This window comes from Pristiophorus japonicus, chromosome 1, assembly GCF_044704955.1.
Source record: "Pristiophorus japonicus isolate sPriJap1 chromosome 1, sPriJap1.hap1, whole genome shotgun sequence".
NCBI classification, from domain to species: Eukaryota; Metazoa; Chordata; class Chondrichthyes; family Pristiophoridae; genus Pristiophorus; species Pristiophorus japonicus.
Window position 1 is genome coordinate 318,703,970 of NC_091977.1, and position 14,334 is coordinate 318,718,303.

Sequence of the window (14,334 nt, forward strand, 5' to 3'; positions counted from 1 at the left end):
ATTTTGATATTTGCTAACTGTAGGCGATGCAGATTTCACTCTACCCACCTGTCATTCGCCTTACCCCATGCTCTTGAATATAACAAGTCAGCAAAGAAAATAAATTTCACAATCATTATATTTATATCTAATGAGCGAGTGATGGCAGGAAGCAGAGTCAGATGATTTGTATATTCCAATTAGCCAGGCTGTGCCCAGTCAGCTATAGGACATAAGTGTCTACCACAATCCCATAAATATTAAATATTTAGAAGACGACAGAACTCCCAATCCTTGACAGTAGCATTAATCGTGTACATGGTTCTTTTTACTGCACATAGTATTCCATGCACTTATACAAGTATTTTTGGTAAGGGATTAGACTATCGAAAAATTAGTAGAATGCTGGCGTGTGTGCATTATATCTTGTGTCAGCATAATGTGATGGCCCATGTATGGCTTCCTGTGATGCAAGTGTTTAATGTTTATTCATACTCGTCACATTTACTTTCTGATAAAGCTATTTAACCTTTCTTGAGGCGCTGAGCATGATGTACCTCCCCATTCAGGTGGAGTACATTCCTGCTGCGTTGACTGTACACAGCAATTAAACAGGGAGTTGGGCTACTTGCTCCAGTTGAAATGTTTATCAGCATAAGGCACTGATAAACTTGCATGATAACATTATGTTTAAAAACAAAAAGGAAGAACATGCATTTATACAGCACCTTTCACGACCTCAGGACTAACCAATACACTTTAGAGCCAATGAAGTACTTTTGAAGTGTAGTCACTGTTTTCGTGTAGGAAATGCGGCAGCCAATTTGCGCACAGTAAGCTCCCACAAACATCATCATAGGCAGTCCCTCTAAGTCAAGGAAGACTTTCTTCCACTCTAAAAGTGAGTTCTCAGGTCACTGTACAGTCCAATACGGGAATTATAGTCTCTGTCACAGGTGGGACAGACAGTCGTTGAAGGAAAGGGTGGGTGGGACTGGTTTGCTACATGCTCCTTCCGCTGCCTGCGCTTGCTTTCTGCATGCTCTCGGCGACGAGCCTCGAGGTGCTCAGCGCCCTCCTGGATGCTCTTCCTCCACTTCGGGCGGTCTTTGGCCAGGGACTCCCAGCTGTCGGTGGGGATGTTGCATTTTATCAAGGAGGCTTTGAGGGTGTCCTTGAAACGTTTCTTCTGCCCACTTGGGGCTCGCTTGCTGTGTAGGAGTTCCGAGTAGAGCGCTTGCTTTGGGAGTCTCGTGTCACGCATGCGAACAATGTGGCCCACCCAATGGAGCTGGTTGAGTGTGGTCAGTGCTTCGATGCAGAGACATCTTTGGTGGTATTTCTCAAGAAACATAGTCAACATCTTCCCACAAACAGCAATATGATAACCAGATAATCTGTTTTTCTAATGATGTTGGTTAAGGGATAAATATTGGCCAAGAAACTAAGGAGAACATTGTTGGATCTTTTACGTCCATCTGAAGGGGCAGACGGGGCCTCAGTTTAACATCTCACCTGAAAGACGGCACCTCCAACATTGCAGCACTCCCTCAATACTGCACTGGAGTGTCAGGCTAGATTGTGTGGTCAAGTCTCTGGAGTAGCACTTGAATCTACATACTTCTGACTCAGACTTAAGTGCTACCATACAGCTAGCACCTAACACTGATGAGGACGTAGATTTTTAACATCTAGTTGTATTGGTTACTGTGCAGTTGGAATACCACAACCTCCTTGGGTTAGATCCTCTCCATTGTTCGAAGCCATTGTCTTTGGTCCCCGCCACAAACTCTGTTCCCTAGCCACCGACTCCATCCCTCTCCCTGGCAACTGTCTGAGGCTGAATCAGACTGTTTGCAACTTTGGTGTCATATTTGGCCCCGAGATGGGTTTCCAATCACACATTTGCGCCATCACTAAGCCTGCCTATTTCCACCTCCATAACTGCCCGACTCTGCTCCTGTCTCCACTCATCCCTCATTTATGCCTTTATTCTCTCCTAGACTTGACTAATGCTCTCCTGGTCGTCCTCCAGGATTCTATCCTCACTTTCCCCCCCCCCCCACCATAAACATGAGGTCAACCAAAACTCTGGTGATCATGTCCTAACTTGCACCAATCCCGTTCACCCATCACCCCTGTGCTCGGTGACCTGCATTGGTTCCTTGTTAAGCAATGCCCCTTTTTTTTTTCGAGCTACCAACTTGAATTCCTTTGCAGAAAATGATCTGGTTAAAAGTAGAAGTTATAAAAGAAAGTGCATATTCTTGCTTGGGAGCTTCCTGCATGGTATTGTAAATTGCTGGGAAGTGTTTTCTTGGAGAGGCCTCATGCTGTGTTATAAACCTGAGGCTCAATTTTGAGTACTTTGCTAGCACTTGAATTGTGGGGGTTATGTATTCACTGATCACTTTGGTAAATGTTTTTTTACTGACTTTGGTCGTGTCACTAATGCAAATCTCTCCCTCTTCAATTTTGCTCTGGAATTCAGGTTTTAAGTATCCTTCTGCCTGTAAGGAACATTCCACAGATCATGCAAGGACTTGTTCTTTAAGTCCTACCCATTCCAGTCTGATGGTGAAGAAGCTAATTCTCTATTTTTTAAAAAGTAATTTAAAACAGCATGATCATGAGCTTGTGGACTATTGCTGAGGTAAATTATGTAAATAACCATGTTGTTGGTTTTTGCAGTCTGTTAATTAAAATAGCCACAAGTGCATTATTTTTAAATACACCTCTTCCTCCCACTATCCCAGTCACTATCCTTAAGGTAAACCATGAACCAATCTGATCTACCTTTCTGGGGAAAAAAACTTGAATGTCCAACATTGGTTGCAGGACATTACAGGTGATCCATTAGGCCGGATTTTGGGATCAGCGGTGAACGAATGGCATCTGCCGTTCATTACACTTGCACTTTCCCACAGACTTTCTGTGGGGTTTTGCACTGGAACTTGTTGTAATTAGAGAGCCAATTCGACGCTGCAACCTCTACAGGTGGGGGGCATCTAGGACCTATGTGAACAGGGCAAGCAATGGTGTATCTTCTTAACCAATCAGATTGAAGAATGGATAACGAGTACCGCAGAGTCTAAACCAAGAAGTGTAAGTTAGACTATCCAATTAAATACCAAATCATGTACGGAAAGTGAAATAACGATGGGATTAAGAGAGAGAAAAGAGAAAAAGAAAAACATTGAATTTTTTAGAAATGTAATTGTTTAATTTTTTTAAAATCTCCAACAATAACTAAATTCTGAAGGAATGAGTCTCCACACGTAAAAGTAAATTTTCAGTGCCAGAGAGGTTGTTTGGCAGTAATGAAGACTTATCACACCATTAAAAATTCACTTACACTATAATGGACAAGCCCTAACTTTTTCTGGTGGGAATAGGAGGTATCTATCACGTCAGTAGAGCAACTTCACATGTTTCAATGGTGAGGTACCAGTATAGAGCAATTTCTGGAGGAGCAGGGCAAATCGGACAGCAACTTCCTGATTTCCACGTTTAACTGCGCACGTGTGGATGTCGGAAGTTGCTATCCAATTTACACTTTAATAATGGTGGACTCACCATTATTTCTATCGCAAATCTGGGCTACTGAATCTTTTATATTTTGTGATGTGCAATGTATTCTAAATGGGTACAGCAACTACCTTCCTTTTGTTTATACTGAGATTGTTCATATCTATAGAAGTAATTGTATTTATTTTGGTCCTTACTCCATTGCCCTTCAAGACACTTGATTGCTCTATATAATTGTATTTATCTGTCTACAATAGGTGAGAAAAACTTTCTTTCTTTTTCTTCTAGGAACCAATCAAAAGATATTTACTCCAGTCTCTCTGGCCAGCACTTTTTCAAACTTCTTGCTCCTACAATGTGCACCTCAATCTTCTTTGGAACAGCGTAACCTTTTACTCACTGTGAGTAATGCCACAGAGATCTGCTAATATATCCCATTCCATCTATCTATTGTGCTATCCATCCATCTATCTATTGTTCTATCCATCTATCCATCATTCCATCTAGCATTTACTTTTGTCACAATTCAGACATCATATAATTTTAAATGCAAATTTACTGACCGTTGGTTGAAATGTTGTATTCATAAAACAGCAACAAATCTGAACAGAGGAGGGAGGGGACAGAGAAAAATTGCTAGAAAACATAACAAAGTACTAAGTACATATTGAAACACCGAGTCCAGTCAACAAGATACATCAATCAATCAAAGGAAAGAGATGAACCAAGCTCATGGGGCGGGGGGTGTGTGGGGGGGGGGGGGCGGAGGGGTGGGGGGTCTGGTGCTGTGGGGATAGAGGGTGAGGTGGGTATGGGATAGGGGGTGGGGGGGGTGGCTGGTGGTGTGGGTGTGGGATGGGGGTGAGGTGGGGGTGGGATAAGGGGTGAGGTGGGTGTGAGATAGGGGGTGTGCGGGGGTGGTGGGCAGAGGGAAACACATTCAGGAAAAACCCATTAATTGCCAACTTGGGTTTCCCGCTGAGCTGAGATTTAGACACACAAGATGAAAAATTGAGGACCCATGAATTGCATTTAAATGTGTGTAACTAAACATTTAAACAAATACAAAGATTACAAGTAAATGATTCAAATGACTCATACAATAGGGTTTTCTGTCAGAAATGCCCCTCTATGTTTTCCATCAGAAGCCTATGTGAGGATCCTGAGCATTCAGTTCACAAATGGTTATAGCTGAGCCTGCTAGCATGAAGGATTCAAAGTAGTAGGTTACAGTAATTCCCAGTAGACATTTGTGAGTACAACTTGGTTCTTCTGATGGACAACAAGTTTGTCCATTCACAGTGGGTGCTGGAACTTGTTGCAAGCCCTTCCCCTATTTTCTTTATTAAAATATTAGGATAATGTAAAGCATGAACTAGTTTTTAAAAAATTATTCATTCATGGAATGTGGGCGTCACTGGCAAGGCCAGCAGTTATTGCCCATCCCTAATTGCCCTTGAGATGGTAGTGAGTTGCCCTCTTGAACCGCTGCTGTCCCTGTGGCGAAGGTAGTCCCACAGCACTGCTGAGTAGGGAATTTCCAGAACTTTGACCCAGTGTCAATGAAGGAACGGCGATTATATGTCAAAGTCGGGATGGTGTGTAACTTGAAGGGGAACTTGCAGGTGATGGTGTTCCCATGCACCTTCTGCCCTTGTCCTTCTAGGTGGTGGGGGATCGCGGAATTAGGAGGTGGTGTCAAAGAAGCCTTCTGCATTATTACATATTGTACATCCCAGTGAACGTGACATGTGATTTTCAACCGTTTAAATAGATGGTCAAAGAATTGTGCTCTACCAGTGGGTGAGACTGTCGCTGAATTGGCTGAAATTCAATGAAAACTTAATTCTTTCACATCGTGAGTAGATGGTATATATTGGGGCAGTTAAACTGTATGTTATTCTGTTACAATTTGCAGCATAGTACGATGTATAAATCTAGAATCTTCTACACAACGTAAACTACTATAATTTCCTTTGTAAGTTACTGAGAAGTGTGTGTTCCGACAGACAGAACGGCCTGTAGTGATTCTGCTTCTGTGATCTGTATATGGACTGCAGTCTGCCAACTACCAATCCTAGGAGACTAATGCAGATGGAAACCCATCTGCTCTGCTGCTCTAGGTTATGATTTGGGGGGAGGGGAGAGGGTGTGGGTATGGAATGGAAATCTGAAAGAAATACATAGCAGGAGTCTCGGTTATCTGGTGAAGGGTCATTGTCCATATTTGAAATGGTAAACTCAACTTGTCCCCATTATCGTTCACATGCTGACCTGCTATGTATTTCCATCACTTAACTTTATGAAAATGAACAAAATTATTTCAGCTGTACAAGGGTGTTGATTTAAAAAAAACTTGTGACTATTCTCTAAAAGATGTACAACACCTAATGTTAATGTAGTTATCGCAACATGATTTGTGAAAAATAAAAGCTTCCTACTTGCATTTTATTTTAAGTATCTTGCTAATCTGTTTAATATCCAGATGTCAACCACCCAACCATCTTTCATATTTCTGCTAGAATTCTATTCTATTGGGATGTCTCAAAATTCCATTGACCCATTTATATTTAACAATTGCACTCTCCATATCTGTAGTACTCAACTTTCCATCATTTATAATGGTTGCAGAAGCATTTAAAAGATTGGTATGAAAAAGTTTGTTGAATTTGGCTGATTTTTGTCAATCCTACTCACAAAATCATATTTAAAAATTGCGTCTTGCAAAATAATACACATTTGGCATTTTTTTTGTGGATAAAACTTTTATTTAAAAAGCAATATGTGAGAAAGGAAAATGTGGATCTTAAGAAACTGGCTTCCAAGGTCGACTTCGTGGAAGGGATTATTTCTTTAGCGGCCATGGATTTATAACTCACCTCGAGTCTCTGACTTCATAATGTCAGCTGTGAGTCAGGAGGTCAAGTCCCAATCCAGAGACTTGAGCATAAATCCAGGCTGACACTCCCACTACAGTGCTGAGGGAGTGCTGCTCTCTCAGGTGCCGTCTTTCAGATGAGACATTAAAGCAAGGCTTCGTCTGCCTCTCGGGTGGATGTCAAAAATCTCGTGACACTGTTTTGGAGAAGAACAAGGGAGTTCTTCTCGGTGTCTAAGCCAATATTTTTCCCTCACAATCATTATCAGTGAAACCAGATTATCTGGTCATTACTTTTCTCTAGATAGAGAAGACTGAGAGGTGACCTGAGAAGATTAAGAAAGGGATTGGTAGGGTAGACGTAAATAAGATGTTTCCACTAGAGGGGGAGACCAAAACTAAGAGGCCATAAATATGATAGTCAGTAATAAATCCAATTGGGAATCAGGAGAAACTTTTTTTACGCAGAGAGTGGTTAGAATGTGGAACTCGCTACCACAAGGAATAGTTGAGGCGAATAGCATAGATATATTTAAGGGGAAGCTAGATAAGCACGAGAGAGAGAGAAATAGAGAAATAGAAGGTGATGGGTTGTGAGGAGGCTCGTGTGGAGCATAAACACCTGCTTGGATCAGTTAGGCTGATAGGCCTGTTTTTGTGCTATATATTATATGCCATTGTCTCATTGCTGTTTATGACAACTTGCTGTGGACGAATTGACTGCAGCGTTTCCTACATTGCAACAGTGACAACACTTCAAAATTGGTTGTAAAGCGCTTTGGGACATCCTGAGGTTGTGAAAGGCGCTGTATAAATGCAAGTCTTTCTTTGATTTCTGGGTGGGCACCCCCATTCTATATTAATAATTGGCTACCCTAATTCTGCGCTCCTTGGAGCTGGTTTCCATACTCGCAGGCCAAGTGTCAATATTGTTGGGCAGAACCGGGAGTTTGGTTGAACCAGATGTTTTTAAAAACAGCGCTGATTGTGTTCTTTCATGGTTTATGCTTTGCCGCTGAACCATTGCAGTGACAGTTTCCAATCAGCCCTTCCTGTTGAGTTTAATCATTGACTTAACAGTGCCTGCTGTGCAGCTGCTTTGCCTTACCTGACTGCTATTTAGTATGAGTCCAATGTCATTATTTTTTTTGAACACAAATCCCAGTCATGTATAGTCCAAAACAAAATTACAGAATAGAGGCTACTATTTCGTCACTGCATCCAGGACAGTTAATGCTTTGTTCAATGTCTGTTGTTAATTGATTAAAAAACTTTGGTTATAGTGACATCACCATCATAGGCAGTTCCTCGAAATCTCGGGTGACTGTACAATGCAATGTGGGAATTACAGTCTCTAACAGGTGGGGCAGACAGTGGTTGAAGGCAAGTGTGGGTGGGGAGCCTGGTTTGCAGCATGCTCCTTCCACTGTCTGGGCTTGGTTTCTGCATGCTCTTGGTGACTAGATTCGAGGTGCTCAGTGCCCTCCTGGATGCTCTTCCTCCACTTAAGGCGGTCTTGGGCCAGGGATTCCCAGGTGTCAGTGGGGATGTTACACTTTATCAAGGAGGCTTTGAGGACATAAACACTAGTTGCTGACTGAATGACTAGAGATGGAGAAATCTTTTCAGGAGCAGTGAGAAGGCATTTTTAATTCCAACAAGGTATCTGTGTAGACTTTAGTGTTGGACTTTTCAGTGTAGTATTTTTTGGTCTCTTGTGCCTCCCCGATTTCCATCTCTCCACTATTGGCAGCTGTGCCTTCAGCTGCCTTGGCTCAAAACTCTGGAATGTTCTCCCTAAACCTCTCTCCTTCTCACACTCCTTTTCTAAGACGCTCCTTAAAACCTACCTCTTTGACAAATATATAAATGCAAGCTGTTTGTTTAGTCTAAATCTTTGGAGAAAAAGCTCAAATATTTTTCTCAATGTAGATTACTATACAAAAGCAATGCTGTGGGGATGGAAGAAGGGAAGTGGGATCTTTAGTCAGTATTGCCTTTTATTTTTAACCAACAATAAAAGGTATTGCTTAGTTCACAATATTTAGTACTGTACTATAGCTGACATTCTGCAAGATTGATTTACATCATGCTGCGAGAGGGGCCTTTTTTTTTCAGATTATGAAGGACTGTTTTCTTGTTAACCCTTTGTGGGGAAAAAAGATGTTCTGTAGAGGGAGAGGTGTATACCCACCAAGGTAACACAATGATGTGATCTACTCTTTGCTTACAGATAAGGTTTGATGACCATTATTTTTTTCACAAAGGCCATGCTTCTTTGAATAGTGAATCACCTTTTTGTTATCTCTTGTGACCAGATGGTTCTAATCTGGTTGATCTCCTGTTATGAAACTTTGAAACCTTTTTATTAACTACTCTGGAACATCTATGTTTGTATTAAGGGCTCCATAATAGACCCGCACAAACTGAATGACCTATCCTTGTGTTTGTTGAGCGTGCCTCTAAATCATAATAAATGCTGTATTACATATGCAGGGAAACAATGAGAGATTTATGTAGGGCACTCCTCACAGCCTGAGTACAATATGTTGATTCAAAGCTTATTCAAATTCAGGACTGCCTATGATGATGATTTAAATTTCAAAGGCAAAAGATGAGTGCATTAATTGAAGCTGTACTTAGAGCAAAACACTTGTAGCATTTACTCATGGCGATCAAAGAACATAGGAACAGGAGGAGGCCATTTAGCTCCTCAAGAAGATCATGGCTGATCTATGGCCTAACGCCACATACATGCCGTTGGCCCATATCCCTTAATACATCTGATTAACAAAAAGCTATCAATCTCTGATTTAAAATTAACAATTAATCCAGCATCAATTGCTGTTCGCGAAAGAGAATTCCAAACTGCTACCACCCTTTGTGTGTAGAAGTGTTTCCTAATTTCATTCCTGAAAGTTCTGGCTCTAATTTTTAACTATGCTCCCTATTCCTAGAATCCCCAACCAACGGAAATAGTTTCTCTCTATCAACCCTTTCTGTTCCCCTTAATATCTTGAAAACCTCAATCAGACCACCCCTCAAAACCGTCTAAAATTCGAGGGAATACAATCATAATTTGTGTAATCTCTCCTTGTAACTTAACCCTTGAAGTCCGGGTTTCATTCTGGTAAACCTACAGTGCACTCCCTCCAAGGTCAATATATCCTTCCTAAGATGCAGTGCCAGGAACTGCTCACAGTACTCCAGGTGTGATCTCCCCAAGGTTTTGTATAGCTGTAGCATTACTTCTATCACTTGTACTTGAGTCCTCTGGATATAAAGGCCAGCATTCCACTAGCCTTTTTGATTATTTTCTGTACCTATTCATGACATTTTAATGATCAATGTACCTGGACACCCAAGTCTCTTTGGACCTCCACTGTTTTTAGCTTTTAACCATTTAGAAAGTACACTGTTCTATCCTTTCTAGGTCCAAAGTGGATGACTTTGCCTATTCACTTAATCTATCAATATCCCTAATCTATCAATATCCCTTTGTAATGTTATGCTTTGATCTACACTGCCTACAAGGCTGCCTATTTTTGTGTCTTTGGCAAATTTGGATATATGACTTTGTATTCCATCATCTAAGTCGTTAAGAAATACTGTGAATAGTTGAGACCACTATTCTGTCTCTTTCATCACAAAAAAGAAATTGCATTTAAAACTGACAATTATTAATTAAAAATGCTTTATAATTGTAAACAAACATACAACACAAAAGCAAAATACTGTTGATACTGGAAACATAGAAACATAGAAAATAGGTGCAAGAGTAGGCCATTCGGCCCTTCGAGCCTGCACCACCATTCAATACGATCATGGCTGATCATGCAATTTCAGTACCCCATTCCTGCTTTCTCTCCATACCCCTTGATCCCTTTAGCCGTAAGGGCCACATCTAACTCCTTTTGAATATATCTAACGAACTGGTCTCAACAACTTTCTGTGGTATAATGTAGATAAAATGTGAGATTATCCACTTTGGTGGCAAAAACAGGAAGGCAGAATATTATCTGAATGGTGACGGATTAGGAAAAGGAGAGGTGCAACGAGACCGGTTGGCACATCAGTCATTGAAAGTTGTCATGCAGGTACAGCAGGCGGTGAAGGCAGCAAATGGCATGTTGGCCTTCACAGCAAGAGGATTTGAATATAGGAGCAGGGAGGTCTTACTGCAGTTGTACAGGGCCTTGGTGAGGCCACACCTTGAATATTGTGTACAGTTTTGGTCTAATCTGAGGAAAGACATTCTTGCTATTGAGGGAATGCAGCGAAGGTTCACCAGACTGATTCCCGGGATGGCAGGATTGACATATGAAGAAAGACTGGATCGACTAGGCTTATATTCACTGGAATTTAGAAGGAATGAGAGGGGATCTCATAGAAACATATAAAATTCTGACAGGATTGGACAGGTTAGATGCAGGAAGAATGTTCCCGATGTTGGGGAAGTCCAGAACCAGGGGTCACAGCCTAAGGGGTAAGCCATTTAGGACCGAGATGAGGAGAAACTTCTTCACTCAGAGAACTCGGGGAAAAAAAAAACAGAAAATCCTGGAAATCTCAGCAGGTCAGGCAGCATCTGTGGAGCGAGAATCAGCTAACGTTTCAGATCGTGACCTTTCTTCAGAACTGGAAAAAGCTAGAGCTGTAACAGGGTGTTCGCAAGTTCAGAGGCAGGGACAGGGGGGGCGGGGTGAAAAGAACAAAAGGGAAGATCTGTGTTAGGGTGGAAGGCAGGAGAGATTAAATAACAAAAGGGAGGACGGTGCAAGGCAAAAGGCGATGATAATGGGACAAGTAAAGAAACAAAAGATGGGTCTAGAGGAGGTGCAAATGGAGATATCAAAATTGTCAGCAACAGCTGCCATCCGAAAAAATGGGGGCAGAGGTTATGATCTGAAATTGTTGAACTCAATGTTGAGTCCAAAAGGCTGTAAAGTGCCTAATCGAAAGATGAGGTGCTGTTTCTCGAGCTTACATTGAGCTTTATTTCGGATGAGACGGAGAGAAACATACAACCGTTTATCTTCTTAAATAAGCCTAGCTATACTCACTCCCCAGAAATAAATCTTCACAGCTGCTGCCTCCATCTCCTATAACTGATTTCCACCCCCCCCCCCCCCCCGCTTCCTTCGGTAGTGCGCGTAATGTTGCAATGTGATTCAGTGTGTTTTTAATTCTTGACAAAAGTATCATTTTTATTTTGTGACATATTTCTGCATAATTGGCTAACAATTCCTATCATTAACTCAAAGGAAAAAGAGGACCCCTGTCAATTCTGAACCTTCAGGCTTCTAGCCATGTTCGGACGATTTATATTACCCTTCAGATGCTTGTTAATGATATGAGTTGTACCCTGACCTAACCCATCTCTTGTCCTGCAATGGCACATATTCACTGAGAACTAGAATACTGCATTACAGCTGATCCCCTCTGTTTTCATTGTATTGACACAGCACCAGTAAAGTTTTGTACTATCCCTCTGAATTTTGCGCCGTACCCAACCACTCACTGATCATATCTGTTGTATTGTTGCTCTGCACGCCTGTGATCTGCTGCTGCTGCTGCAAAAAAGGACTGACATCATGTGATGCGATGCCAAGCTACCACCTAGTTGCAATGTTAGCATAATTATGTGCAAAGTAAATCTAAAAATAAGTGGAATGCGGTGTAGTGCAGCAGTCTTAAAGGACACGAGCAGTATAACCATTTCAGATTCCTTGATCAGTTAGTTATTCGCTGATGCGTTATCAGTAACCTCCATGTTGCTGTCACCTTGATGGTTTGGATGAAAAAGAAAGAACTTGTATTTCTATAGCACTTTTAATGACTTCATGTCGTCCCAAAGAAGTGCTTTTTGAAGTGTAGTTGCTTTTGTAATGTAGGGAAACGTGGCAGCCAATTTGTGCACAGCATGCTCCCACAAACAGCAATGAGATAAATGACCATCTAATTTTTTTTTTAGTGGTGATGGTTGAGGGATAGATAATGGCCAGAACACTGGGGAGAACTGCCCTGTTATTCTTTACAATAGTGTCATGGGATCTTTTACGTCCACCTGAGAGAGCAGACGAGGCCTCGATTTTAACATCTCATCCGAAAGACAGCACCTCTGACAGAGCAGCACTCCCTCAGTAGTGTCATTCTAGATATTTGTGCTCAAGAGTCTGGAGTGGGTCTTGAACCCATAGCCTACTGGCTGAGAATCCCTAAAGGATCAAACATGAAGTTGACCCACTTTGGAAAGTGTGAATTTGGGCATCTCCTGTCAACTGCTGGTCTTCAAACTGGTGTTAATGGTGTCCTTGTGGTGGCAGGGTAGGGTGGGGGGGTGGGAGGGAGCGGGGGAGGGGGCCCATGAGTGTGCTTCCAAGAGGCTATAGCCTGTTTCAAGAGATGTGCGGGTACTGAATGTCTGGTAAAGGCAAGGTATTGGGCAGATTGAGTTGGAGTTGGAGATGCAGGGAGCAGGTGAAGGCGACAATTCAAGCTTGAAGACTTTACAGAGAGAACAACTGTGGTTACACTTCAAAAGGAAATGACTAAGCAGTGCTTTGGGACATCTTGAGCGTGTAAAAGGCACTATATACATGCAAGTTATTTTTTCTTTTAAATTTTATTCCAATTTGTTTCCTACAGGAACTGTATTCTATGCATGTTTAACTCTAATGTTTTATGTGCATTCATATCTATTCGGAATATGGAATCATAACAGCACAGGAGGAGGGCATTCGGCCCATCGTTCCGTGCCGGCTCTATGAAAGAGCTATCCAGTTAGTCCCATAGCCTTGCAAATGTAATATCAATTCCCCATTGAAAGTTACTATTGAATCTGCTTCCACTGCCCTTTCAGGCAGAGCGTTCCAGATCATAATAACTAACTACATTTAAAAAATAATTGATGTCTGATTCCACCGCACTGGATAATTATAAAACAGGCGCTCTGTTTTGGTAAGGGATAAAGCTCTTAAAGAGATAAAGGGAAATTGACAGAGAGTATCTCACCATTGCCTCTTTGTTAACAACCCTCTCCCCTTCTCCATTAAATATTAAAATTCTGAGAGGAGCTGAGAGATGCAGTTGGTTCGACCTTTCACCTTTGGACCTGGGAATTTAGCACAGATTGGTAATGTCATTCAGACAAAGCCTAGGTGCAGTTGGTTTGGGACTAGGAGACAGGGGTGGGGAGAGAAGATGACATACTGTGCTATTCGGGGGTGTTTCTTTTGAGGTTTGGAATAAGGCATATTGTTGGGGCAAAGTAGAGGGACCTTCACTTTGTATCTGAGAATGCGTGATGCTGCTACTGGGCACCTGAAATGGAAAGAGTTCCATTTCCCAGCGCTGGCATTCCTAGCCTTGATGAGCATCCAAAAAACCCACAATTACAGGGGGGAAATTGTGTGGGGAAGTGGGGGCGGGGAGGGTTTAACTTATTTATTAGAACATGAGGCTGTTGGGGGAAGAGGGGGCAAAGTTACTATAGGCCAGGAATTTTCTCAGTGCCACTCCCACTCTGCCAATGTAACTTTGCTGGAAGAAACTATGTTTATGAGCATAAAATAGGATGTCTGTCACCCATCTGGCAAAGCTTTGAGGAAATTGCAGGACTATGTCGAATGTAATGCATTTCCTACATTGAGGTAGACACCTCAAGTCGCTGGAGAAATACCACCAGTGATGTCTCTGCAAGATCCTGCAAATCCCCTGGGAGGACAGACGTACAAAAATTAGCATCCTCAAACAGGCCAACATCCCCAACGTTGAAGCTCTGACCACACTTAATCAGCTCCGCTGGGCAGGTCACATAGTCTGCATGCCAGACACGAGACTCCCAAAGCAAGCATTCTACTCTGACCTCGTCTTTTTATTTGACAACTGAAATCATCCTATTGATCTAAGTGTTAAAGAGGTGACCTTGTACTTTTTTTTACCCCAGA

The 14,334-nt window shown here is 41.9% G+C and overlaps 1 protein-coding gene across 4 annotated transcripts in view; it reads left to right on the forward strand.

Moving 5' to 3' along the window:
- Positions 1 to 14,334, forward strand: part of LOC139272308 (myelin basic protein-like) — a 271,092-nt gene that overhangs the window by 15,968 nt on the left and 240,790 nt on the right. The window contains exon 2 of one of the 4 annotated variants that reach the window (XM_070888585.1): positions 3,796 to 3,908. The exons of 2 other annotated variants lie outside the window; for them this stretch is intronic. The gene's annotated coding sequence lies outside the window, so the exon portion shown is untranslated. Of the gene's footprint in view, positions 1 to 3,795; positions 3,909 to 5,305; positions 5,366 to 14,334 lie in introns of those variants that run through there. One more of the 4 variants, XM_070888586.1, reaches the window with a different exon arrangement.